The sequence below is a fragment of the Rhinatrema bivittatum genome, chromosome 9 (assembly GCF_901001135.1).
Source record: "Rhinatrema bivittatum chromosome 9, aRhiBiv1.1, whole genome shotgun sequence".
NCBI lineage: Eukaryota > Metazoa > Chordata > Amphibia > Gymnophiona > Rhinatrematidae > Rhinatrema > Rhinatrema bivittatum.
Genome location: NC_042623.1, coordinates 101,644,776 through 101,672,751, shown reverse-complemented (window position 1 = coordinate 101,672,751; position 27,976 = coordinate 101,644,776).

Genomic DNA, 27,976 nt, shown 5'->3' with positions numbered 1-27,976 from the left:
TAACAGTGCACGCCACCGGAGCGCACTGTACTGTATCGGCCTGCTAGTATACTGTTTCACATCGTAAAATCTCTCACTACGCTAAACTCATCAAATGCTATTATCGAAGGTTCCAATATTTGTAATAAAATTGCTACTTATTTCAAATCTAAGGTCAATACCATTTCAAAAGAATTTCTTCATCTACCTTATCCTACTTTTAAAACTCCTTCCTTAGCTGTTAACTGGTCTGACTTAATTCCAGTAACAGATTCAACTATTATAAACATTATACAAAACCAGAAAGATTTTCATACAGTATTGTAATCATTAATATTTTCTGGCTTAGATTACTGCAATGCCCTTTACATTGGCTTGCCTGATTCCTCATTACACCCGTTACAGTTAGTGCAAAACACAGCAGCTAGAATACTTGCTGGTTCAACTCGCAGAAATCACATTTCACCAGTACTCTGCTCCCTTCACTGGCTTCCTATAAAATTTAGAATTATGTATAAAGTTTTAACAATCATTCACACTCTCATTCATAATACTTCTTAAACTTGGCTTTGTATAACTCTACAGATTTACAAACCAACCAGACAATTGTGATCCCTATCAAAAATTTTTTTAGATGTGCCTACTGTCAAATTAGCAAGGCTTGAATTTACCCATAAGAGAGCTTTTTTGGTGGCAGGACCTTACTTATGGAATTTCCTACCAAATTCCTTGCGACTCATATCATCTGTGTGGCAATTTAAGAAATCCTTAAAAACTTATCTGTTTCAAAAAGCTTTCAATATTTCATCCTCAAATTGATCATTTTACATTTACTCCTTCATCATATTGTCACGTTTCTGCACCAGTACATATCTTTCAGTTTATTCCATGCTCCCTTCTGTTCCCTCCCCCCCCCCCCCCCATTTCTCCTTTCCTCTGCCCCTCCCTCTCCCCCCCGTTTCCATAATACTCTCGAATACAACCTACCGAGTTATGGCACCCCTAACGCCTGAGAGGCGCTCTTTGGGGCAGATTTTCAAAGGGGTATGCAAGTAAGATATGTGCATACCCCTCCCCCCCTGAAAACCTGCCCCAAGCTCCCCCTGCACGCGCCGAGCCTAGGTTGAATAGGCTTGGCGTCGCTTGCAAGCCCCGGGATGCGCATAAGTCCCGGAGCTATGTCGGGGGGTGTCACGGCGGCGTGTCATCCGGGGGTGGGGCTGTGGGCATGGTTCCAGACCAGGGGTGTGGGCAAGGCCTCCGAAACTGCTCCCAAGCCGGGGAATTGTGTGCCGGGTGGCTGGCTGGTGCATGCGAGTTACACCTGCCTTGGGCAGGCGTAACTTTTCAATAAAGGTAGGGAGGGTTTAGATAGGGCTGGGGGGGTGGGTTAGGTAGGGGAAGGTGCTGGGGGTGGAAGGAAAGTTCCCTCCGAGGCAGGCTGCGTGGCTCGGCGCGTGCAGGCTGCCGACTTTACACAGCCTTGCACGTGCTGACCCTGGATTTTAAAGGATACGCGTGGCTAAGCGCGTATCTATTAAAATCTGGCGTACTCTTGTTTGCACCTGGTGCGTAAACAAAAGTACGCGTGGGCATACTTTTTAAAAATCTGCCCCTTTGTTTGTTTACTGAATTTGTATTTTAGATTTTTGTCTAGATTTTTGTTTTTATTAATAAGTTTTTTATTTAGATTATGTATGTTTTAAATCTGTAAACCGATTTGACTTAATTTTTATTTGTAAAGGCGGAATACAAACATTTTTAAATAAATAAATATGCCTTCACTTACTTCTTAAAACATCACAGCTCACATTCTGAATGTGGAGCCATTTAGAATTTACTCATTCATAGCTATAGAATATAAATTGAATTAATAGTATATTTTCATATTATGGATAAATTATTATTTCTACTCTGCCCACGGAATTTGTTTATTCTGACATATGAATATAAATTGGTCTCAGTCAACTTTTAACCAGGAAAAATTATCCTCCTTTATGTGTCCATTAAACTATTATGCTTGAAGCAAAATAGTGCAGAATATTCTTGCAGATTATCAGCAGCTAGCCAACTGTATATTCTAGAAATAAAGGTATTTCATTTGGCAATGCTGCAATACTATTCTCATAGCAAAATATAATGAATCCTTTTGAACTTATTTTTATTGTATAATCATTCTTCTAGATCTTGCTTTGGCAATGTGCAGGCCCTTTCCATTTAATAATGTCTGGTCTTTAAAATGCTTCACCACAATTTTTAGTTAATTAAAAATGTTGTACTTAATTAAAATAGAAAGCTATTAAGAAGTAGATCTCATTAGGAAAATAATATTTTGAAATGTGTTTTCTGTTTACTTATATGTTAATGCATTCAATATTCATTTCTCTATTAAAGGAATATTTATTTCAATAATATGCTACTAAATATTATAGCTACAGGAGCTAAGGAGGAAGGGATCACTTCCTGACAGAGATGGGCTGAAAAAATCAACTAAACCAAAGACTCATTTTTGAATTTTATTATTAATTTTATTAAAACTTATTTTCTGCACTTTCCCAAAAAGCTATTTCAAGGCTGATTCCAAGAAAAGCATACATAAAAGCGTAAGATGGTAACTTTCAAAGGGGGCACACAGGAACATTTTGACCCATGTGCATTGGCTGCTCCCAGGGACACGGTTATTTTATAAAATATGTGCATATATGCATAAATGTTATATAATAACTTTGGTGCTTGTATGTGTATGCCTAATTTTGCAAGTATAAGGTGAATATCACAGAGGGTACTCAATTCCCAACACTCTCTAATAGTATGGTACACAAATCACAAATAAAGAGATAACACATATAATTCAATGTGTAAACATTTATTCATTTCATCGCACAAATTCCTCACCTAAACATGATTAAAACTGAACTAACACATTCATCCAGACTCACATCCATAAAAACCATCTATATTGCACAATCAATTCAATGAAATCTTCTCATATGATAATTACAAACAGTTAATATAATTACAAAACTTCATAACAGATGTATGGATTTCCACTGCATTTCAACATTAAATGTTTCTTTTTATCCCCAAATATTATGACCATAACCTTCTTCTCCGTCCAACAAAAGATATCTTCGTTTCGCCTACTCACTTAGGCTTCCTCAGGGACTCCTGATTCTCACACATTTCATAATCAATCAAAGAGGACTTCACACATATGTTTATTATATCCAAGATATTTATATGCTGTAAATATAAAATGAACATTTTAACTCACAAATATATTGATCTTTAATCATTCATTTTATATGTCCTCAACTGTTTTTCCTTACCTTATAACAGTATCATTTTTTTAAGGTATATTTGAAGCTCAGGGGAAATCCAATTCCAAATGCACACCTTTCCAATAAAACTCCTAATCGGTGACCCTCATCTATAACAAACCACAATATTCATCACACCATCTACTATCCGCTCCTTACTTATAATACCACCACCATATATTCCTAAACCTCTCACAACTTACAGCTTCTATAAATCCAGCACTACTCAGTAACCTCCCATATCGCACATTTCGCGAGCCGTTGCAATCTCAAAGATATTCCACACGGAGGTTTTGAAATAAATTCAATCGACCATTTCAATCGGTCACCGAATCCTTATATATTGTGCTTTCCAAATTCTGAAAAAGATTTATACAAACAATTTAAAAAAACTATTTTCTCAAAGATCAAAAACTTACCCTTTTCCAACGCACTCTCTACTAGCCAGACGCTGACTATACTCACACGTGATCTGACGCAACGTCCTACGTCAAGATACAGCTGATGTCTTGAACACCACCAAACTTTATATATATATACGAGTTTCAATTAAAACACGATCCTTAATCTTCATCCTTAAAGTCCAATCCCTCAAAAAAATGTGTGCCATTCTATTGGGCCGTTCAAACCAGATGGACTCATGGTCCGCCAATTGTAAATAAATCGCTGCTCTGCCTTTCTTAAAGCCCCCGATAAGTCCCCTCCAAATCTCAATTTTAGCTGTTTGATAACCAAAAAACGGATGTCACTGAGTGAATGTTTCAGACTTACCCAATGGTCTACCAAGGGAGCATGTTCCCGTTGAGATTTAATTCGACTACGGTGCTCAATGATCCTCAATCTGATCGAACGTACTGTCTGGCCAACATAGATTAAGTTACACGGACATACTATAATATACACGACGCCACTCGAGTTACAAGTGAATTTGCCAGGAATTCTATACTGTTGTTTTAAATTAGGGTGTTGAAAATATTGGCAACTCATTGCCAATGGACACACCGAACAAGAACCACATGTCACCTGACCAAAATCCAAATCCTCATCTTTAAACTCACTTTTATTCCCCAACTGTTCCCACAAAGATTGGCATTTCTTGATGGCAAAAATAGGCTTATCCTTAAAACATGGATTTGCGGACATTATATGCCAGTGGTCCATGATCACTTTTTTAATTTCCAACAATTTTGTAGAGTAAGGTATAGAGCAAATAGGGCGACTAGGTTTCTCCTTAATTTGAGTTATTAGGAGATTATCTCTATTAGAATAGAGCGCACGTTTATAAGCCCGCTTCACTGTACCTTTACTGTACCCCCTTGCTATAAACCTTTCAGATAGTAATCGAGCCTGAACCTTAAATTCCATAGTAGAACTACAAAGGCGTCTATATCGTAAAAACTGTCCTATTGGAATGTTATCCTTCAATGATTTAGGATGAAAACTACCATAGTGTAATAAAGTATTACGGTCAGTCGTCTTCCTATAAACACTAGTAACCACTCTATTCTCATGGAAAAAGATCTTCATATCCAAAAAGACCGTGGACTGTTTATTACACATTACAGTAAAGATTAAATTTGGATCACTAGTATTTAACAACCCTAAGAACCTATCTAAATCCTCCTCATTCCCCCTCCATATAAAAAACAAGTCATCTATAAATCGACACCAATGTATAACATTTTGAAATAAAGGGGAACTGTAAATGAATTTCTCCTCAAAACATGCCACATACAAACAGGCCACACTCGGGGCCATCGGGGACCCCATAGGAATGCCTCTGATCTGCAAAAAATATTCCGTTTTATAACTAAAAATGTTTCTAGTAAGTGCCAACTCCGCAATCGATGATAAAAATTGCCATCTCTTTCTAGACATATCTATCTTCCCCAATTCTTGCTTCATAATATTTAAAGCTGCTTGTTGTGGTATACTCGTGTATAGCGACGTTATATCTGCCGTTACCAATATCCAGTCTGGTTGACTATCAGGTAATGATGATAACGAATTAATAAAATCCGTGGAGTCCTTTATATACGACCGAATAGCCGTTACACTGGGTTGCAACAAATGATCTAACAATTTTGCAATTGGTTCTAATACAGTGCCAATGCCCGCCACTATTGGCCGACCTGGGGGATCAATCAACCTTTTATGTATCTTTGGCAAGATATAAAAATGTGCTGTAACTGGAAACGATACCAACAGATATTGATACTCCTTTTTTGTAATAACTTTCTCCTTTAAGGCATCCTCCAACATATCCACAATATAACAATGCAATGAACCCGTAGGATCACTGTCTAACTTCCGATACGACTGTGCCTCTGACTATTGGCCGACCTGTACCCCCAGGTCGGCCAAAATTGTTAGATCATTTGTTGCAACCCAGTGTAACGGCTATTCGGTCGTATATAAAGGACTTATATGCCCTACCCCTTTTCCACCTCTTATTTAGCTTGTGCATGCACATATATGCACGTAATTAAGACTTTTTAAAATGCATGTCGCTCATGCATGGCCCACATACTTTCATATATGGGCCTTTTAGCACGAACAATGCTTTTAACATTTAGCCCTAAGATGGTAACTTTAAATCAAGTGAATGGGTGCCTGTATACGCACGTACGGGCACGGAATCTGACATGCACTGGAATTTGAAATCATGCATGCAATCGTGTATGCATGCTTTATAATATGCCTACCATGCATATGTGTGCCCTAATTTTAAGCCATGATGCAAGCAAACATACTTTGCATATCTTCCTTAGGACTTTGTTGGTTTAAAGCGCGCAGATAAGCGGATTTTAAAAAAGACATTCCCAATTAGTAAAACTGGTAGCCCATCAGTTTTCCCAGTTTATCTCAAGGTCATCTAGACTGCTCTGGTTCTTGAGCCTGCATTCCCCCCCCCCCCCCCCCCCCCAGTGAACCCTTTATCCCTCACCCTGTCGTGTTAGGCATAAAAAGCGATTTCTGCATACTTACACCTCATCAGCTAATGCATTGCTGCACGCTGCGGCCGCTGGATTTAAAATACAGATTTACATGCATAACTGTTTCCCACACCCCAGAATGCTCATGCCCTGTCCCACTTTTTTTTTTTTTTTGCTCAAGAACGTGCATATATGTGAGTAATTAGCAGCTTTTAAAATATGCGCTGCTCACATGCGGCCCAGATACTCGCGTATGTGGGCCTTTTAGTGTGAGCAACACTTTTAAAATTTGCCCCTAAGTATAGTATAGTATAGTAGCCAAATGGATATGCAATCCAAGGCTCTTTTAAGGCTGATCATCATAATGTGAGGTATTTAACCACAATGCCAAAAATAAGAATATAAGAAATGCGAAACTGGATGAGACCAAAAGTCCATCAGATCTCCGAAAGTGGCCAATCCTAGTCACAAGTAACTGATGGGATTCCATAGAATAGATCCAATCCTTTTTTTCTCATAATTGGGCTTTTCCAAATCTATAGGCTAATAATGGTTTATGGACATTTCATCCAGGAACTTGTCCAAACTATTTTTAAATCTAGTTGTGCTAACTGCTTTTACTACATCCTTTGGCAATAAATTCCAGTTTAATTTGTGTTCCCTAGTCTATATTATTTGAAAAGTTAAATAACTATTCTGTTTACCTATTCCACTATTCCCACTCAAGATTTTACAAACCCCTATCATATCTCCTCTCAGCCATTTTGTCTTCAGGATGAAGAGCCCTAACTTTTTTATCCTCACCCCAGAGGGAGCCAATCCATCTCCTTTATCATTTTAGTTGCTCTTCTCTGTACCTTTTCTAGTTCTTCTATGTCTTTTTTAGGATGGTTGATGAGTTAAAACCTATATATAAAAAAGGTCAAGAACAAACACATCTTCTTTTGAAAACAGAAGGTAAAGCCTTCTTTCTCTTAAAATTGTTATGTTGTTGCTAGGAATTTTTCTTATGCAACCAGAACATTAATTTAACTATGTCTCTATTTGTTGGTTACTGCACATATTTTTTCAGTTCATACAACAGGAAAAATATTTACACATTCCTTATATATATTCTTACTTGCTCCAGGAATACAGGGGGGGGGGGGGGGGGGCACTGACATTGCTCCTGTTCCTACTCTATGGATGCTTAATCATGGTTAGACAATAAGGAGGTGTATGTTCCCAAGACTGGAATATGGGACAATCTGTTTCCAAAGGTATGAGACTATTATTGTTCTCTGCTGAGCAATAAGTGAGCTGGATTGAGGACTGTGAATATTCTAAGCACTGTAAAGACTCTTAGCATTCTGAAAGAGGTCAAGATTATGAAAGAGGTGAAACTATGTATAGAAAATCAAAGGAACCCTCTTTAAATTTCACTGATGTCTAGTGTGATCTAAATATTTTCTGATTTCCACCACATAGTTATGCAATCATCAAGATGGCAGTGGGGAAAGTTTTGAAATGGAAAAACATTTTTCACAGGAAAATCAATAAAAAAAAAAGGTGCATAAGCATAGGAATACTTTCTGAAAGACTACAAATTACAACCTGATGCATGTTTTGCTTCAGCTTCCTCTGGGTACCTTAAATTGATGAATATCTTCAAATGAATCATAAACAATTATTGCTATCTATCCTCCACAATTGAGTTCCAGTGTAGAAAACTGTACAGCTATTATTCACCAACCTCTGAAGTGCCAGAGCACTATATGAATTAATCATCCACAGGAATTTTTCACAACTTCAACCATCCATGGTCTATAAATCTGAAATAGATCTGGCCAGAATAGGTTGCTGTTACTGGATGAATGTTGCATTTTTAAAAGATCATAAAGGTAGTTTTTTATACTACTTATTTTTGCTTGGTATGATTTATTTCCATATTCTTTCAACTTGCTAAATTAATTCCCTAAAACTAATCATAGGAATTGAGAATAAAAATAATCTTCATTCATTCCAAATGGAATGTATGTATGTAAAGATCCAAAAATGTTCCCAGTATTTTGAATATTTAATTTGACTCCCCTCTGTTGCCAAATGAGCAACCCATTCATTTCCTGTAGTTCATAATATTTCACAATCACTGTCATATTGTAAAAAAAAAAAAAAATGTTCAAATATTGAACTCTATTGTTCATTCTAATTCTGGATTGATGCTTACATATCTTTGTCCTAATTTCCTTTGTGATAAGACCTGCATAGAATTTAGGACACTGCAGGCAGTACAATGCAAATGAAGATTTATAATTTATAAGTTACCTAATTTGATAATATTTTTATCTCTTTGCATAGTTAGATACAAGTTTAACAGTTTATATAATGGAATGAACCTCCTGGGTGCTTTCTGAGCTGATATTCCTTCAGAACAGAAAAACTGAAGTGACTAGAAGCCAACCTATCATATAATATCTATTGAAATTCAACCTAGGATACTTCTCTAGAAAACCTTTAGAAGAAAATAGTGCCCCTCTATTTGATATGGACAGATACACTCTATTTAAATATATACACACAGTAGGCAGTAATACTCATCCAGTATCAATTAAGAATTTTATTGCTGGCATTATTTTTGTCACTTTTAACAACTTTTCCAAACCTCTGGAAGTAGTAATCTGTCTCAAAACACTTCACATTAACTAGATCTAATCAGTCAGTGGTAAAGTTTTGACATCATATTCAAGAGAGGTATCTCACACTCACTTCATATGTCTATCTGATCCCATTCAAATGTAAAGTAACTAGCAACATTCATGTTACCATAGCTAATCTCAGGGACTGAGGGAAATTACAGGGAATATTTTAAATACATTCTAAACTAAAGTTTATTGATACATGGTAAATATTACTACCTGCTCTGTCTGTCCTTTTGAAATACTCTTCAGAATACATAAAGTTCAAATTTCCTTTAAGGGGAGGATAATCTTATTTAGCTCAGTTCACCTAAATTGTTTTTAGTCTCTGGTTGGTCAATATAAAAAAATGTATATTCAGAAGGCATTTGGCAACAAATGCTATTCATAGCAGACTGAACAATTGGTCAAAATATGCAAGAGGAGGAACCACTAGGATTGGTGTAAAAAAACTTTACTTCCTTTGATGACATCAAAATGTTGGAGCTTTCTTCTTCCCTCCCTCCCCCCCCCCCCTTTTCATGATCTCTACTACCGTCACTGCTGCCATTGACATACCACTGCTTCTTTCTCTTCCATAACAGCAGAACGTCCCAGATCCTGTTGCTATCTGTAGTCAATGGCAGCAGCGTGACTCCCTCCCTTCCTGTGCAAGTGGAATAGGAACCAATATGTGCTCACCTTTCCCAACACAGCTCTACTTCCTACTGCTCCTATGTGGTCTTCCATTTTAAGCAGCCAGCCTAGGAGGAAGTGGGACAAGCACAGTGCATGTCACTCATTCACCATACCCTTCATACATGCTAATGGAGTGCAGCAGTGCCCATGTCCACTCCAAATCACAGGATATGTAGGGTGGTGGTGGGTGCCTGGATGTAGAAAGGTGAGGTGGAGGTATATGGAAGGAATGCAGTGGTAGATGCCCATGGGATCACTTTTGAAGCACTCTACAGTTTGCCACCTAATAGGTAGTGATGACTCTGGCAGCCATTATAGACATTTCATTAACACCTCTCACTCCACACACAAATATTCATTCTCTCAAACTCATAGATTTCCTTTTTCCAATTTGACTATATTTACTCCAGCTTCAGCTAGGAGTAGTTCTTGGGCAAAGTGTTACAGTAGCTGAACAGCTCCCCTTTAAGTCCAAGGAAACATCAGTGTCAATTTTTAAACATGTATTTTTATGTTTTGGAAAAAATAGGAATCTAGGGCAACAAACCCTCTTCATTAACTGTATTCAGCACCACCAAGAACATTTTTAAGAGCCTTCTTTTATTTTCAAAGTTTCCAAAACTTTGAAAATAAACTTAGAAAAACCAAATAAACTTAGAAAAACCAATTTCTCCGACTGGGATTTTAATGCTAGTCTGTGATAAATTCCTTTGGCTTACCCTACGAACTACATTATCTCATGGAACATACACACCATCAATTTTATTGTATTCATAATATAGTTTGTTTCTATTTATATCTTACTCCCTTTTTCTCATCTACATACACTTGTATTGTCTACCTGAAAGAAAATGATTTTCTACATGTCCATATAATCATATAATCATCTCAAATTTATAGCTCACGTTCATGAAACTATGTATCCCCACTCTATGGATATAAAAAGACACATAAAGTACTATAACGGGGCAGAGTTACAAAAGTATGTTATTCAAACGGACAACTTACAGCACTAGAGGTCCTAGCGGTAATATAGGCATCCATATGACCAGGTTGTTTTGACAGCTATGATGGCAGAATTGACTAGCAGCTGAGTGTGTCTGTAAGGCTGCAAGTTCTGTAATAACTAGAAGTCCTAGTGGAAGTTCATAATCTTGTTTTTTTCTGGCTACGTAAGGTACCTAAGAGACTCACTAGTAATGATAGATATTTTGATAAGCTGTGATGATAGAAACAAACTAGCATTTGAAGCTGTCTGGCTGGGTGCAAGTTCTATGATAAATAGAAGTTCTAGTGGGAATTCAGACATTCATATAGCCAGGTCTGTCTGGCAGGCTATGCAAGAAACCCAGGAGGCAGAAAGTTTGGGATGTGGCCACACTACCATTGATGGATATTTAGATCAATGTTTCCAAATTCTCTCCTGAAGGTACACCTAACCAGTCAAACTTTCAGGATATCTGTATTGAATATGCATAAGATAGATATGCATACACTGGAGTCCCAGAATAAGGAAATCTAACTCATTCATATTCATTGTGGCAATCCTGAAAACCCAACTTGATAGGTGTGCCTCTAGAAGAGGGTTGGAAAATACTGATTTAGATTATTTCAGAGCTTTGTAGTTAGTTATGGGTTAAGTGAGTGCTGGAGGGTAATCAGTGGGGATCTTGCATTCTTGTCTACCCTTGGGGAATGATGAATCCTGTGAAAAAGGGGGTGGGGGTGAAGGGGGAGCGTGCCCGCAAAAGGCCACAGCCGTTCGCACCGCGGCGGTGCGATTTCACCAGGCCACGGTGCGACTGGCTGCAGCCTTTTGCAGCGAATAGGAACACCGTAAAAGGTGTAGCTATTCGCTGTGCTACTGCCGGCGATAATGTTGCTCACATTATCGCTGGCAGCGGTGCCGCGGCCGACTCCTCCCCCTCCCCCTCCCCACCCTGACTCCTCCCCCCCTAATTTGCATTATATCGCATGCGAAAAGGCCCTAATGCACGCGATAATGCTTTGAAAAATAACACCCTAAGATGGCAAAGTAGAAAGGAGGAAGACAAAATGACATTCTTTAATGAGAAAAAAACCTGTGACTGGCAGCTATGTTTTATCCTTAGCAATGTGAACTGAATAAGTGAGCAGACTAGATGGGCTTGTTGGTCTTTTTCTGCCCTCATTTGCTCAGATAAGTTCAACATCTGGTTAGAGCATTGCTCAATCTTTTCATCAGAATAACATGTCTTGAGGAAGATCCCTGTGCTAAAATGGGGTTCTTTTTGCGTGCTAAAGTTTCTCATTTTGCACTGACAGCCCAATGCAGAAACCTGAGCGTTAAAATTGTATGCTACAATTCAGCACAGTTTCCTAACACACAGGCTAATATATTTTTTTTACTCCCGATGCAGTAAGCTAATGGTATGCTAATGCATCAGAAGTTAAAAATAAAGCAGGCTGCATGTAAAATCTGCTTTTGGCACAGGCTATACTCATGTTTTAACTCAAGAAGGGAGGGGGTCATCCCTGACAGGCAACTCATATAGCGGAAGTCACTGCTAATTATCTGGCTATCTGCTGAGGTTCACTGCTGCCACTTGACCGGGTAAGCGGCAGCGACGAAACTCACCAGATATTCAGATAAGACAGTATTTTATCTGGGTAAGTGGCAGTGGCTGCCACCACTTACTCAGACAAGTACTTATCCAGCTAAGTGGTGGTGGCTGCAATCACTTATCTGGATAAGTCCACAAAGTGTTTTTTGACATTTTTCTTTTCTTTTTTTTTTTTACTGGTTTTAAGTGCCAGCACAGTATTGCTAGAAACTTAACTGCATTTCTGACCCTGGAGATTTTTCCAATGTTACGAAAATGCTGGCCAGCCTAATACACTTCTCTGCATTGGTAAGTAATACTTAATGTCCTCCTTTGCATAGATTTCCATTAAGAGCATGAAGTAATACTTCCACTTCAGAACTCTCATTTTGTGAGCGTAAAACTCCTTGCTGCATTGGAAGTAAAGTTTACGCTCACAAAATGAGTGCTTAAAGCAGGAAAGCAGTGTTTTGACCAGAACGCACCTTTGTGCATCGGCCTGTGAGACCATTTAGTTTCTTCAGTAAGATTTCCTTTTCCTTTCAATCCCTGAAATGTCTGACAGACAGCCCAACTCCTCCACAGTGATCTACAATTTCTGGCACCTATGACCAAACAGGTTAACTTGCCATTCACCCTAAAATGAGACTTGGAATGCATTTTCCCCAGTTTTCAAAGGTGGTATAATATTTCAACGTTTTGTCTTGCTATTGGGCAGGAAGTTGGTACCTTGGACTTTCATTGATTGTACAGTACCAGCTCCAGAGTGACCTAGCACAGATTTTGCTATAAATCTTAGTCTTGGCTGGGAGGCAGAAGAACAGATCTGTGCCAAGACCATGTCCCTGCGCTACACATTCTTATGAGGACAGCCTCTTTGCAATCTCCTAGGCAATAGATAACTATGGTGAAAGTGTCTAGTTAGCAATACATTCACACCATTATCTTCCTTCCTTCTCCCCCCAAACTCCTGGTACAATCACCATTCCTTCCCTTTCTCTCATATCCTCCTGCTATTATAACTTCCCCTTCTGTCTCCTTCCTCCACTTCATGGCATTATCATCATCTTCCCCTTCTTTCTCTCTACAATCTCTCCCCCACTCCCCGCCACTCTCTGTTCCCCTGGTTTAATTACCTTCCTTTCACTCACCCCATCTAACTGGAATAATCACCTTCCCTTCTCTATTTTACTCACTCTTCTGGCATAATTAGTTTCCCCTCCCTACTCTCATCCCATACTTCCCAGCATAATCAACTTGAGCCCAATATTCAGTAAGTCAGTTAGTGGACAAGGTATCTGGCTAAAGTTAGTGGATAACATGTCCTGTTTATTCAGTGGGATAAATGCCCTGCTAATATACTTGCCTAAAGTTAATCAGCTACATATAGACAGAAGGACTAGGGGGTAGGGGTGTGCATTCGTATTGAACATAAATGTAAAACGCTACTTATTTTTTTTTTTAACTTAAAAAAGTGATAAGACATAAACGATCGGATTTCCAACTTATTCAACATAGCTATGTTGAATAAGCTGGAAATCGCGATTGTTGATCCAAAATAAAAATTTAAACCCCTCACCTTCCTTAATCCCCCCCCAAAGATTTACCACAACTCCCTGGTGATCCAGCGAGGAGTGAGGACGCCATTTCTGAAAGCCTTTCCGAGGAGCAAGTGACGTCGGCGCCACGTCGGAGTGACGCGGCGTCACGTGATTCCCCGCGAGTTCCCTCCGGCACCCTCGTTCGGCCCAAAAGGAACTTTTGGCCAGCTTGGGGGGGCCTCCTGACACCCCCAAGCTGGCCAAAAGTTCCTTTTGGGCCAAACGAAGATCCCGGAAGCGACCCCGCGGGGAATCACGTGACGTCGGCGCCACGTCGCAGTGATGCGGCGTCACGTGATTCCCCGTGAGTTCCCTCCGGCACCCTCGTTCGGCCCAAAAGGAACTTTTGGCCAGCTTGGGGGTGTCAGGAGGCCCCCCCAAGCTGGCCAAAAGTTCCTTTTGGGCCGAACGAGCGTTCCGGCGCGAACCTGCGGGGAATCACGTGACGCCGCGTCACTCCGACGTGACGCCGAAGTCACGTGCTCCTTGCAAAGTTGGTCAGAAATGGCGTCCTGACCCCGCTGGACCACCAGGGAGTTGTGGTAAGTCTTGGGGGGGGGGGTGATTAAGGAGGGTGAGGGGTTTAAATTTTTATTTGCACATATGGACATATACTCAACTCATTGAATTCTGTTTATGTCCATATTGACCGCAAATGGGACCCCCTTTGGACATATGGACATATGAACTTAAACTTTTGCTCTGCACATCCCTACTAGGGGGCATTCCATGAAGTTAGCAAGTAGCACATTTAAGACTAATCGGAAAAAAATATTTTTCACTCAACGCACAATAAAGCTCTGGAATTTGTTGCCAGAGGATGTGGTTAGTGCAGTTAGTGTAGCTGGGTTCAAAAAGGTTTAGATAAATTCTTGGAGGAGAAGTCCATTAACAGCTATTAATCAAGTTTACTTAGGGAATTGCCACTGCTATTAATTGCATCAGTAGCATGGGATCTTCTTAGTGTTTGGGTAATTGCCAGGTTCTTGTGGCCTGGTTTTGGCCACTGTTGGAAACAGGATGCTGGGTTTGATGGACCCTTGGTCTGACCCAGCATGGAAATTTCTTATGTTCTTAGATTACTAAAATTCTTATTGGCTATGTTTGAATATAGCAGGTTACATTTTTTAGTTATCCATCCTTGTATGGCCAGATAACTTGCTACTTATCTCCACCTCCAATTCTCAGTTAAAAAAAAAAAAAGCTTTCCAACTCTGGACACTGCCTCCGAGGTGGGAAAGCAATTTTATTGCATATAACTACTGAGGTGGTGACCCTCCAACCCCTATAGCCCAGACCCCCTCCCAGCCCCTTGTCACTTACAAAACCCCTGCCAGGAGGAAATTATAGCTGTGATGGAAGCACCAGGAATGAGTAACTACTCCCAGCAGGGCTTTTATAAGTGGGGACGGGGTCCAAAGGGTGAGGCTGGGATCACAGGACTAGTACTAATTTTAAAATGGGTGAGTGGAGGCAGGGAGCAGGTAAATGAGGGACGGGGAGAGTGCCCAATCTGCGGCCCCCAGAGTATTTTTGACATTTAGGAGGGGACATGGGGTGGGGGTGGGGGGGTGCAAGTCTCAACAAAGCCATCAATGAAATTTGGTAAGGGGAAGGAATGAGTTCTGGCCATATCCCCTTTTGCTTCCTTTTCTTTTTAAGTTCAAAGCACTACTTATTCAGATATCTTTTGAAATATCTGGATAAATAGCAAATTATCCAGTCATACAAGGCTGAATAGCTTTAGGCCTGTTCTGAAGAAAATCTAAAATTATCCAGCTAACGTAGGGCCTGATTCATCAAAGTATTTCCCCATTGACACAGAATGGGAGAAAAGCTTTAATGAATCAGGCAGTAAGCCAAATAACTAAACCCCTCCCAGAAACCCCTCTGGCATTCCTCTTTTGTATTTGGCTAAATTATAGCTGGATAAGTGACTGAATATGCCAAAACTTAAAAGTTAGATGGATAACTTGTGAGTTATCCACCTGAATGGCTTTTTAATATTGACCTCCTTGTTTGCTTAGCAGCCTAGGTAGAACAGTAGGGGAAAGTGGTCAGTTCAGAGAAGTTCAGGGCCAAAGTCAGCTTTTTCTTCCCTGGGCTATAAACTAATCCAGCAAATCTGGGCTACCTTTTTTCTCTATCAACAGAGAATTTTCTGAAGCCTCAGAAAAACCACAACAGACCTGGACTTTGAGATGTCCATAGTCTGGGCCATTTAGCCAAATAACTCACTAGTTATCCAGCTAATTGAATATTTTGGTACTTATCTGGCTAAATTTTAGCTGGATATCATATTATCAGGCTAAAATTTACCAGGATAAAGTAGAGACATCTCGGAGGAGTTTCAGGGAAAAATTACATTAGCCAGATAAGTTATCCAGTTAACTCTGAATATTCAGTTAACCGGATAACTTATCCAGCTAAGGACCAGATTCATTAAGGCTTTTCTCCCATTTTATGTCTATGGGAAAAACTCTTAGTGAATCAGGTACTAAGTCTAGTCAGGCCATAGAGCTCCCCTAAAATCTGGTCTTTCCATGGATCTATGGGTAATGTTATCTGGCTAACTTTAGGGCAGCTGGCTATATTCAACAGCATGGCTGCACTATTGTATGTACTCTCTACTAGAGATGTGAATCGTGTCCTCGATCGTCTTAACGATCGATTTCGGCTGGGAGGGGGAGGGAATCGTATCGTCGCCGTTTGGGTGTTTAGAGTATCGTGAAAATCGTGAAAATCGTGAACCGGCACACTAAAACCCCTTAAAACCCACCCCCGACCCTATAAATTAAATCCCCCACCCTCCCGAACCCCCCCCCAAATGCCTTAAATTACCTGGGGGTCCAGCGGCGGTCCGTAGCTAAATCGGGGGAAGGGGGAGGGCAGAAAAACCGGCACACTAAAACACCCTAAAACCCACCCCCGACCCTTTAAATTAAATCCCCCACCCTCCCGAACCCCCCCCCCCCAAATGCCTTAAATTACCTGGGGGTCTAGCGGCGGTCCGGAACGGTCTCCTGCAATTGAATCGTGTTGTCTTCAGCCGGCGCCATTCTGCGCCGCCATTTTGCAAAATGGCGGCGCAAAATGGCGGCGGCCATAGACCAACACGATTCGACTGCAGGAGGTCATTCCAGACCCCCGCTGGACTTTTGGCAAGTCTTGTGGGGGTCAGGAGGCCCCCCCAAGCTGGCCAAAAGTCCCTGGGGGTCCAGCGGGGGTCCGGGAGCGATTTCCTGCCGCGAATCGTTTTCCGTACGGAAAATGGCGCCGGCAGGAGATCGACTGCAAGACTTGCCAAAAGTCCAGCGGGGGTCCGGAACGACCTCCTGCAGTCGAATCGTGTTGGTCTATGGCCGCCGCCATTTTGCGCCACCATTTTGCAAAATGGCGGTGCAGAATGGCGCCGGCTGAAGACAACATGATTCAATTGCAGGAGGCCTTTCCGGACTGCCGCTGGACCCCCAGGTAATTTAAGGCATTTGGGGGGGGGGGGGTTCGGGAGGGTGGGGGATTTAATTTAAAGGGTCGGGGTGGGTTTTAGGGGGTTTTAGTGTGCCAGTTTACCTGCCCTCCCCCTTCCCCCGATTTACGATTTTTTGACGATAAATCGGGGGAATTGGTATTGTATCGTGGCCCTAATGATTTTTGACGATTTAAAATATATCGGACGATATTTTAAATCGTCAAAAAACGATTCACATCCCTACTCTCTACCTAGCTGCAATTAATCTAGGTAGAGGTATATTGTACAAATCAACTCCTCTTTTACCTTTCATCACTCCAAACGACAGAAAATCTTCACTGATATCACCATTGCTGTTCGTACCTCTGACTGTGTATGTAAAACTGCCCCCCAAAACCTACCCCAAACCTCAACCTGAGTTACACGTTACAGTGTTATAAATAGTAAACTTACATGTTCACTTCTACAGAGGTGCTCTCTCTCTCTCTCTCTCTCTCTCTCCCCCCCCCCCCCCTCCTATTTATGATAAAAAACCTTTTTCGGTTGGTAACATAGGCACAGCATACAGAAGAAAGGTGTAGTTATTTCTGGCATTAAAACTACATTGCTGTGTGTTACTCTATTGCATTTGAGGTTAGGAGCTGCTTAACATTAACTCCATCCAAACTCCTCCCACTTACATAGTAAATGTGTCATTTGCATACTAACGCGCATTGTGCTATTTACCACCGGCGTTATCGCATGCCTTAAGGCCCTAATACAAAATAATAAATGACCCTGTAAATTGGTACAGTTTAGAAAGGTGAATCAACCAAATGGAATAAGCAATTAGCTTGGATAGAAGGTGAGTAATACCTGGATAAAACATTACTATTTTGAAATTCTGTATATTTTTAAAATGAGTGACAGGAAATCTGTGGAAGAAAAGTTGAAGAGGAGTAAGATAATACTAATTTTCCTAGGAAAGGACTTATATTGTTCTGGAATGTGATTTAGTTTAGTATGTGAAATAGTTCTGGAATGTGAAATAGTTCTGGAATAGTTCTGGAATAGTTCTGGAATGTGAAATAGTTCTGGAATGTGAAATAGTTTAGTATAAGACCTATTTAATAGCTATACTTGGTTGAAATGTGTTCACTGCCTCCTTTCTTTTGAAAGCTTACCTGTTTTATTTAGGCATTAGAATACAATCGGGCCTATACAAAAAAACTTGCACTAAAAAGATTTTGCTGAGCAACATAACATAATATGCAAAACTTTTAAAGTGAAACTTCTCCTCAATAGTATGCAGGACTAATATGGACATTAACATATAAAAAAGCTTAATATCCATTTTAGCTGCAGCATGAACCCTCCCCCCCTTACATTTTTGGCCAAAGAGAAAGGGCCAGAAGCTTGAGGAGTCCTTAAACAGAGCTAGTTACTTTTTAGGTCTTACTCTGTTATGCTAAAAATGTCAGCAGAAACATGTTAAATTTTCAGGCTTTACAGAAATGGAAGGTATGAAAAGTATACCATGCTGTTTCCCATGGGCTCAGTAAAGTCTCATTGCATATGATACTCCCTCCTTTTGATGGTATAACCGTGCTCACAGTAGTGCGACAAAAGATCACTTTATAAATAGTGCAAAGTTATGTGGGATTAGACTACAAGACTGACATTTTCAAGTCTTCACAACTCATCAAGAGTTAAGCAGTTTGCAAGCCTATAAAGATATCAACAAGGACAATTTCGGCAGTGAGACTATGCTTAGGATACATTATTAGGTTTGTTACAAAGACAGTAGAATTTTCTAGGTGTTTGTCATTAATGTCACTGTTTTTATTGTAGTTCAAGTTATTTTTTAATTACTTTTTGATTATGTAAAAAGTGCATTTATAATAAAGAGTTTATGCAATACTCTATAAATTTTGTGTTTATAGTAATTGAGTAATAATAGTATTCATCTGGTTTTTTTTTCTCTATATCTATATCTATACCTATATATATATATATATATATTCATGATTTATTTATTTACGATTAGACTTTCCTAACTCTGCGCAGGGCATAACAAGTTAGTTTCATCTTATTTCTCTTCAACTAAATGCATTTCTGGACTGATATCTCCAGCTTTGAAATGTATAGTAAAAGAATTCTAAAAAGACCTTGGTTTTGGTAGTAAAAAATAAATTAGTGATAAGGAAATGTGCATTTGCTGACTTGGTGAACAAACTGTAATCATAGATAAGACTTTACATTTTATCGTCACTTTAACATGGCATATTACAAATCTTTTGTAAAAAAATTTTTAATTCATGTTACAAGTAAGTACAAAAACAGTTTATGTGCAGCTCTGCTGCAGTTATTAGATAACAGAACAATATATGCTGCTGGAAGATTGCACAATATAGGTATCTCATTTTCTTTACCTACTCCAGTGCTCCTAGTAAATCTCTGACAGTATGATGCAAACTTTGACTTCAACCAGGGAACTCAAAGAATAGTTGTGAAACTGTAGTAATTGATGATGTGACTGAATTATTGAAGGTTTACTGAAGTTTAGAACCAATATTTCCCTGCTGAAAAGACTGAAATGTATTTTGTTGATGAATCTGGTGCTAGTTTTCTACGGGAACAAAACCAACAGAAGCCTTTAATAAATCAGCCTCTTCAATTTTATTGGGGAACAAATGCTGATGAGAGAAAAGTACTTAATTACATTGAGGCCAATATTCAAAAAGTCATGTTTGCTCAATGGTTATTGGATGTCATTGTGTGAACTCATATTTGCAGGGGATGTTTTCCTAAAGGGTGTCTGGCCTATTCTACTAGAGTGCAGGCAGAATCTTGAGCTAAGTGCTTTTTGGTATCCCCATAGGAGATCTGTCGAGTGGAAACCTGGTTTCCTGTACACACTTAAACAAAATATTACCAACTGGATGTTCAGACACCAGATGCAACCAGTTTTTAAGAATATGAGTTGTGAGCGGGTCTTTCAGATTCCTGCCCAGTTTAGAGGATCTTAGGTATGTCTAATCACATGCATCTGGACTGATCCTGGGTATGAACAGGAAAGGAAAATTGGTTCTTACCTGCTAATTTTCATTCCTGGAATACCACAGATCAATCCAGAGCCCCACTCTCTCTGGAAAGACTGCTAGATTGTAAAGAAATTGTTTTGGTATGAGAATTTTCAATTCCCTTTGAGGACAAAAAGCTCCAGTTTAGAAGGCTTGACCTTTCCCCTGCTCAGTTTGGAGGGGGGAAGTTGATTTAATGCTTCATTTCATTTTGTCTTGGATACATGTCATACTGAGGGAGTGCAGATGGCACGCTATCTTAAGTAGCACAGTGTCAGCAAAGCTATTCTTCTCTGTCTCCATCGCTAGCTAGGAGGTAAAACCCATGTATCTGGACTAATCTGTGGTATTTCAGGAATGAAAATTAGCAGATAAGAACCAATTTAACTATTTGTGCTCCTTATTTATGCAAATGGGGTTGGAATTAGCACAATTTAGCAGCAGGCCCAAATTTCATAATTGTGCTAATTCAACCCCTCTGTGTGCATGCTAGCTGTTAGGGAGAGCGGTCCCATTTCCGAGGAGATTGTGTGCCCTTGGACCTCGGCACAACCCCAGAGGGCTCCAAGGCAGTACTGAGGCAGGCGAGACATGTCCAAGCCTGGGCTGAGACCAGGAAGCCAGGTCCCTGCCGCCCTGCACAGCCTGAGTGAGACCAACCACACAAGGTTGGTCTCTGAGTGGTCCTCCGACTACTCCAAGCATTTTCGGACCTGCCGCTGAGAACGGCAAAGGCAGCAGGCCAGACAAGTGACGAAGGCAAACGAAGGCTCTGGAACATGAGGACTCAAGATGAGGAACTTGGAGACATGAAGACATAGATGAGAGGCTTGAGCATGAAGACTCAGGATCAAGGTTTAGGAACAAAGTCAAGTACTGGGTTGAGGCTGCGATGCAGCACTCCCTACACAGTCCACCACAGGGCGGACCCACAGGACTGGTCACGGACAACACTTGAGTGCAAAGCAGACTCCAGACGAATACATGAAAGATGAAGCCGGAACATGGCGAAGATTCAGTAGAAGCCTGCACCAAGATGCGCCCTACATAGCCGTCATGGCTGGTCACGGACATGCTGGAACGGAGCAGGTTCAGTCAGAGTCTTAGACATGGACAGAGCAGCCACAAGAACATCCGAGGGCCGAGACGAGAGTCATGGTAAGGTACCAAAATGAGACTTGGTTTCAGGCATGAGACGCGAGACCAAGACGAGACTTGGCTTTAGACATGAGACACGGGACCAAGACAAGACTTGGCTTCAGGCGAGGATGACCCTCCGGAGGCTTGCGCTGCAGACGAGAAGACAGGTTCATGCCACGAGGTGACAAGAGACGACATGGCATGCCAGAAGAGATAGCAATGAGGAACCAAGGGTCCAGGAAGCAGAAGAGGAGACGAGGCATCAGGAAGGAACATCAGGGACATCATACAACATCAGAAAGACCACGGAACATCAGGAGAAGACGAGGGATATCCAGAAAAGACCAGGAACATGAAGAATGATGAGGGATCCCACAAAGAACAGGAAATACCAGCAGGAGTGAAGACGAGAAGTCCTTGAGAGGAACTAACTCTTGTGAAGGCAACTAAGGACTGGAAGCTGGGCTCTATATAGTGCTGAAGATCTGGAGACACCCAAGGTGGAGTCCAGGTGGGGCCCGGGGCATTAATGGCCGTGGGCCCTTTAAATCTCTGAAGGAGGCACGGCCCGCACCTTAGGAACAGGAAGCAGGAAGTTGTGCAGACACTGAAGAGCAGGGCTGGGCCAAGGAGCAGGCCCCGACGCCGGAGGCGGCTCCCTGCCTCAGAAGGCAGGCTGGAGAATGGCTCCATACCACAAGGGAGCCCGAGGACTGCAGCCTCTGGGCTGCAAGGTGGATGAAGGCGTCGGCGGCACTCCCTGCCGCGAGAAGCCCCGAGGTCCGCGGCTCCCTGCTGCGGTGAAGAGCAGTGACTGTAGCTCCTGCCGCGAAGAACGTCGGCGGCTCCGTGCCGCGAATGTAAGCACCTGCTTGCGGCTAGGCCCGCGAGCAGGAGCGCAACACTAGCATATACGTAACTGCTTTCGCTGTATTCCTCATTTAGAAGCTGCTCTATAATCATTGCTCAGCATACTTTTAATCATTTTTTCCAGTTTTTCACTCAGTGCTACAATGACCTAAAAATGGCTGATTTTGCATTCTTGGAGGTGAATTTTCAGAGACTTACATAGAGATTATCTGTATAAAATTGACATAACAATTCATAAGTAGCCAGTGTGCACAGTAAGCACATTTTCAGAAAGACAAGAGGACTTGCTGCTATATGTAAAAGTATTTGTGTACAAAGAATGAGGGTATTTCAAGGATGTTCTAAGGTGGGGTTCGGAAATACATATACATTTATGTATTTTATAAATGGAGTTCACTTGTACCTCATCAAACATGCATGCATGCTGTTACACCTGCTAATGAAATCTTGAAAATTAAATCCAATTTATCTTTTGTCTGCAGTTTTTGAGTGGGGGGTCTGGAGCAAATGGTAACGGAGTGGGTGAACTGGTGAAGGTCTGGCTCAATTGGTATAGGTATCAGCAAACTGATTTACATGCGTACATCAGCCAACTTTATAAACTACCTGCTTCATGCATAAACGGAGAGTTTTTATGCACATGATATAATTATTGTGCATGTAGATTATATTCATATAAAATATTTTCAAAAACTATGCACCACTCCATTACAAACCTGTGTATTTACTGACACATATGTATGTATGTTTGGGGTGGTGAAACATATTTTATAAACTGTGTGGCTCCAGCTGCACAGTTTATAAAATTTGAGCAGAATTTTAGATGTACCAACTTATGCGTGTGTATGCTGAGTTATGCATACTATCGAAAATTAGCTCTACAGTATGCATATTTTTCAGAAGATACAAATGTTTTATATGTGCTAAAAGAAATTCTTTGCCAGAATGCACAAATTACTTGACATTTATCCAGTCAATAAATCTGATCCATAGTGAGACAGAAACACATTTAGTCCAGAGTAAAAGATACCCAGAGATACTAGCCTGCTGTAGCATGGAAAGCAGTCCATGAGAATGTCATAGTTACTGATGTTAAAAAACACATTTGGGAAGAGAACATAAAAAATGAAACAGGAAGTCTTCCACAGTAACAATAAGATTACTGACCAAATAGATGGGAAAAATTTGCTCTAAGCTGATCCAAAGTCAGATAGTACTTATTCCAAAGCCTTGCTGCAAGCTAGGTGGACAGAGAGGTGAGAAGTTTATTTCTCAAAGACCCAACTGAATCATGGGTGGCTAATAAACAATTGACACAGTGAGCTTAAAGGTTTCTGCTTTAGACTCACTTCATTGAAATCAATGAAACTCTTACAATCTGTACATGAATGGTGAATTTGGAAAGAAAAGCTCCAAGGGAAAACTGCAGAGCCCTTTGCTATGAAAGACTTAAAAGAAAAAATGTGCCAACAGAAAAAGAAAATGTCAGCAGAGCTGATTCCTTCAGTACTGATACTGAATGAGAGAGGCGGGCACTACTAAAGGGAGGTGGAGGAGGAGGCATTGAAACAAAAGGTGGAAGGACTGGGAAAACCCAAAGAATGAATGAAGGTTGCCAGAAAACAATGGGTATTTTAAATATCTACATGGAACTGAGGCCTAGATTTATCAAATGATATAATTTTAGCATGAATAATGCCCGTGAAAAGGAAAAGGGATGTGGCAATGATCATTTTAGAGTTACCACAACCTTCACATAGGTAGTTTATTGTGAGGTGTGTTAAAGTTGTCATGCGCTGCTACTTGTGAAGTGCTGAGAGAGAGACTCTTTATAAGGCTTGCATGCATAGTAGACAACTATATCACTATAAGAGGGCCAGCTAGTAACATAAGGTGAGGTTTTGGAGGTGGTCTAGGGTTCTGGGGTCATTTTTACATGCAGAGTGAGACATACAAACAGCAAAGTACACATCAGAGAATATTTGACATGATTTGGAATGAGGAAAGTCACACAAAGATGAGATTTCTACAATGTTCTCTCACCCTAGCTTGATAGTACCCTGATAGAGAGTCCATACTTGACTACTATGTGTGTCACCCCAGAGGCTCTCTCTGGGCTTTGCAAATTCCACTTCAGGCATATCTTAACACCAGAGAAAAAGGTGCAGCTATTTCCAGCATTAGAAAAGCACGCATTGCACTATCGCATGGTGCGATAATGCCCCTCATTTTCATTCTTCCCAACCCTTTGAATAAATTCAAAAAATTTGCATGTGCACCACGATAAATATCGCATGCTTTAGGGCCATAACACATTTTGATAAATGACCCTGTAAGTAAGCATCTGTTCTAACAACTTCTCTGTATATAAATTGCTTGCTTCATTGAGGCATTTATCAGAAAACAGTGAAAAAGTATAATTAAAATAGGGCTTTGGTCCGTAAAGGAAAACATAACACTGAGCTTGTCAGTTACTTGCTAGCTGCCTGCTAAATATATCAGGGAGAAGGCTTTTTAGACAATTCATCTCTAGAAAATTGGCTGTCAAAGAATACAATAATCTCTTTCAGCAGAACAATACTCTTATTAAAAAGTGTAAATTGCTGCTACATTGTACAATTGTATCCAGATAGGTCTGGAAATATTAATCACTCAAGGCTGCTTCTTTATGCAGTAACAGAGTTAATTGTTAAATGTGTTTCAGAATTATGGGTAGTTTTCTGCATAGAGACATCTAAACATGAAGACAGCTTTTTCTTGTTTTAAGTGGGAAATAAATCAGTTTTAGAGTAGTGCCCCATGAAAGGAAATATATCTTACAAAAATGAGTTTATTTCTCATATGGGGGAGGGGCTTTGTGTGGGATTTTTTTTTTCACACTCTTGAACCTGCGAACACTATGAGTACAGAAATACATAGAGATTTTGCTCTTGTTTTATTGCAGGTGTATAATACATGTGGAAACATATGTGCAGGAATTTCAAATGAAATCCATGCATATGCTTTCCCTTCCCCATTCTAACCATACACTGAAGAATCACCTTTTAACTCCCATAATTAAAAACGTGCTGTTTCATAGCAACCATACTTTTACCAGCAGAGAGGATAACAATTTTTACCCACAGGACTTTACCTAGGTAATTCCCTTTGAAAATTACGCCTATAATATTGTAAATGTTATGATTCCTCCCGTAGCTGTGCCACGGGAGGCCTCTCACCTTCTCTGGAGGCTGCACCGAAGCCGGGCCTCGCCTGAGTAATCCTTCGGATCTTGCTCCACAGCCTGGGAGGCCTTCGGTGTCAACAGGGCCTACCCGAGGCCTACTCCACTGCAGCCTGGATGCTCTGGTGTGGGCAATACCCTTCTCCTAAGAGGCAGGCCCGAGGCTCCTCTCCACTCTTGTAGGGCCAGAGAGGTGTGGCCCATCTGGACTCCTTCCAGGCAGTTGCCTGCTCCTGGGGTATAAAAGCTCTTCTCCAGCACTCATGCATTGCCTTGCATTGGAGTTACTTGTCTCTGGATGTCTCCTCTTCCAGTGCTCTGTCAGGACTTTGTTCTTTGTTCCAGCTTGATGTCTGGTGTCTTGCATATTCCTTGATGTTGGTTCCTGTTGTTCCTCTCCCAGTCCTTGCTTCTGAATGCTGGTGTGCAGTACCTCATCCCCTTCCTGCACTGGTCCCGCTCCTGCGGATGTAGGACAAGGTGGTCTGTGACCAGACCAGTAGTACTGACTGTGTAGGGTGCCCTGAAGGACCGTGCCAACATCTGAACCTTCCAAGTTCCTGAGTCTACATCTACAGTCTACAGTTCCCGAGTCTTTGTCTTCAGTTCCTGAACCTCCATTTGTACTCGTCCTGCGCTGGTTCCACTCCCACGGATGTAGGACAGGGTGGTCCGTGACCAGACCAGTGGTACTGGCTGTGTAGGGTGCCCTGAGGGACCGTGCTAATGTCTGAACCTTCCAAGTTCCTGAGTCTATGTCTACAGTCTATGGTTCCCGAGTCCTTGTCTTCTGTTCCTAAACCTCCATCTGCCCATGCCCTGAGTCCGGCCTGCTGCCTTTTGCCATCCCAGCGGCAGGTCCGAAAGGGCTGGGAATGGTCGGGCCATCTCTCGCCACCCATACTGTCATACGCTACACCTACCCTTGGCACAGTCCTGATCCACCTGGGATTGTGCCAGGGGCCCAAGGGCACACTCCCTCTAAGGGGGACCACTTTCCCAGTGCTCCTCATAACAGTAAATGTACATAAGAACATAAGAAAATGCCATACTGGGTCAGACCAAGGGTCCATCAAGCCCAGCATCCTGTTTCCAACAGTGGCCAATCCAGGCCACAAGAACCTGACAAGTACCCAAAAACTAAGTCTATTCCATGTTACCATTGCTAATGGCAGTGGCTATTCTCTAAGTGAACTTAATAGCAGGTAATGGACTTCTCCTCCAAGAACTCATCCAATCCTTTTTTAAACACAGCTATACTAACTGCACTAACCACATCCTCTGGCAACAAATTCCAGAGTTTAATTGTGCGTTGAGTAAAAAAGAACTTTCTCCGATTAGTTTTAAATGTGCCACATGCTAACTTCATGGAGTGCCCCCTAGTCTTTCTACTATCCGAAAGAGTAAATAACTGATTCACATCTACCCGTTCTAGACCTCTCATGATTTTAAACATCTCTATCATATCCCCCCTCAGCCGTCTCTTCTCCAAGCTGAAACGTCCTAACCTCTTTAGTCTTTCCTCATAGGGGAGCTGTTCCATTCCCCTTATCATTTTGGTAGCCCTTCTCTGTACCTTCTCCATCGCAATTATATCTTTTTTGAGATGTGGCGACCAGAATTGTACACAGTATTCAAGGTGCCGTCTCACCATGGAGCGATACAGAGGCATTATGACATTTTCCGTTTTATTCACCATTCCCTTTCTAATAAATCCCAACATTCTGTTTGCTTTTTTGACTGCCGCAGCACACTGAACCGACGATTTCAATGTGTTATCCACTATGACACCGAGATCTCTTTCTTGGGTTGTAGCACCTAATATGGAACCCAACATTGTGTAATTAGAGCATGGGTTATTTTTCCCTGTATGCATCACCTTGCACTTATCCACATTAAATTTCATCTGCCATTTGGATGCCCAATTTTCCAGTCTCACAAGGTCTTCCTGCAATTTATCACAATCTGCTTGTGATTTAACTACTCTGAACAATTTTGTGTCATCTGCAAATTTGATTATCTCACTCGTCGTATTTCTTTCCAGATCATTTATAAATATATTGAAAAGTAAGGGTCCCAATACAGATCCCTGAGGCACTCCACTGTCCACTCCCTTCCACTGAGAAAATTGTCCATTTAATCCTACTCTCTGTTTCTTGTCTTTTAGCCAGTTTGCAATCCACGAAAGGACATCACCACCTATCCAATGACTTTTTACTTTTCCTAGAAGCCTCTCATGAGGAACTTTGTCAAACGCCTTCTGAAAATCCAAGTATACTAGAATCATAACAGGCACACAAAAAAGGGACCACATCACCCCCATACTAAAAGACCTACATTGTTTACCCATCTCCTTCCGCTCACAATACAAAACCCTCACCATCCTTCACAATTCCCTACACAAACATAATCACAACTGGCTCGACAAAATGCCTCGT